This window comes from Euprymna scolopes, chromosome 42 (assembly GCF_053919585.1).
Source record: "Euprymna scolopes isolate OS-2025 chromosome 42, ASM5391958v1, whole genome shotgun sequence".
Lineage (NCBI taxonomy): Eukaryota > Metazoa > Mollusca > Cephalopoda > Sepiida > Sepiolidae > Euprymna > Euprymna scolopes.
Window position 1 is genome coordinate 6,080,001 of NC_136523.1, and position 2,500 is coordinate 6,082,500.

Below are 2,500 nucleotides of genomic sequence, written 5' to 3' on the forward strand. Positions count from 1 at the left end.
CATATATATATATATATATATATATATATATATATATATATACGTTTTATTTTTTATTACCGTATTTTTCTGTTAAGTTACATTATTGTTTCAGCTACCCGGCCGTTTTTTTTTGGCCGTCTGTAGCTTCCTCAGACTTTTACATAAACCATTATGTAGCTTAACAGAAAGATATGGTAATAAAAAATAAAACGCATATTTGCTCTACAACAGTATTGAGCACTCTCTTCAGTTTTTATTAATAACCATCTCCACTATATATATATATATATATATATATATATATATATATATATATATAAAGTGAGAATGTGCATTTAAATGCACTTCTCAACCTATATACTCAACGATTTTTTTATTTCAAACTTGAATCTTGGTGTAAAGTATTATAAGACGTGTGGAAAACTTTTTAGTCGGTTTTCATCCAAACGAAAAGGCTGTATATATATATATATATATATATATATATATATATATATATGTGTGTGTGTGTGTGTGTGTGTGTGTGTGTGTGTGTGTGTGTGTGTGTACACCTTTATTTTCCATTCTATTCTAATTTGTTTTTGTAGATCGATGAATGACGTACATATTCGTTTAAGGGATTGAATGACATTAGCGCCGTCTGCTCCGTCGGACAGGGCCCAACATGCCGGCTGGTGTTTGTCCCTTCAAAAACAGCACATCAAATTGGGCCAATTCATTATGATTGTCCGCAGGTAATTGAGCAGATCGCAAGCACCGCTTTACAAAGGCGAATTAATTCTGAACAAGCCGTCACCCGAACTTGGAGTTGAAACCTATGTAAATACCCCGTGACCTTGCACTAATTAGGAAATAAAAAAGGAAATATACCCTCCACCCATTATATTTCAGACTGTGGTACACATCGCATTCCACTGCTGCAGCGTGATTTTAAGTTTTTCTGACTTTTTTAAAAATTACATGTACTCGTAGTCTATCATAGATTTTTCTCTTTACAGGTGCGAGCCTCTGAGTACCGAGTTAACGAACGTGAGTAAACGACACGAGTTCTAATTCATGTTCAAGCAGGATCTTATAATTAACGATATACGAAAAGATTCCAAAAAGAAAAAAACATCAATTCGCCTTTCGTATTAGAAGTTTTTTTTGTTTTTTTTTACACAGTGATCACCACTTATCAAGGCGCGGAAGCCACTCAGGGATAAGGGTTATTGCAAGTACATTACGTTAGTGTGGAGATTTGATGAAATGTTTACTTAAGGGGGCGGTTCATTAGGAATTTGTTAACATTGGACTTGAAGACATCCAAGTTGTAGTCCGGAGGGAAGCAGGCAGGCGGAACAGAGTTCCACATGCGTGCAGTTCTAAGAAAGAAGCTTTGTTCATGGAATCCGCGTTTTGATTTAGGCACAGATATAGAGTGGGGGAAATTTTTCACAGTGGATTCAGCTAGACGGGTGTTTTTCGTGAAAGATTGGCAAGGGGGGGGGACCAGAGATTGGAGTTCAGACGAGCACCTGCCATGGAAATAACGATAAAACAAGGATAGGCTCGCAACGTCTCTTCTGTGGGAGAGAGGTTTCAGGGTAGAGAAAAGGGCATCCCCCACTAAGCCAGGAAGTTTATTTTGTACTCTGTCAAGGCAGGATAGGCTGTTTTTAGCAGCTCCTGCCCAGATATGGCAACAGTATTCCATCCTTGGACGTACTTGGCTTAGTGGAATTTTGATATATAATGGATGGTCAAATACACGGAGAAATTTGTTTTTAATGAAAATATATAAGGGTAAGAATCTTAATAGAATATTTTTTTAGAATATTTATATACTAACTGTCTCAGCCCGGTGTTGCCCAGGCATACTTACTCTTATAAAAAAGTAATAATAAACGATTGCTTGTAATGTATAAAGATATAGATGTACAGCCGTCCACATCCAGACTCATTCGATGTATCACAGCTCTTAATTATGAGAAGACACGTGCTTCAAACAGAAATTACGCATAGTGTAACTTTGGTTTGATTTTAAATTTTAATTATGCAACAAGTTTTTTAGCCTACACTATATATATATATATATATATATATATATATATATATACATATATATGTATATATATATGTATATGTATATATATGTATATATATATATATATGTATATATATATACTTCATTTACTCACATAAAATTAATATACAAAAATATAAATTTATACGAAAACTTTAAGTATTTACTTCAAAAGTGCTCAACACGTAGGTAGAGCTAGTTAGTAAGTTATAAAATATATATGGCGATTAAGCTACACTGAATATTCCGCGTTTAATCCACTCTAGGACTCTACAGGCTTATGCGCATAAACCTGAAGAGTCCTAGAGTGGATGAAACGCGGAATATTCAGTGTAGCTTAATCGCCATATATATATTCTATAACTTTATATATATATATATATATATATATATATATATATATATATATATATATATATATAATCTGTTGAATATGAAAACTAGTGGTTACAC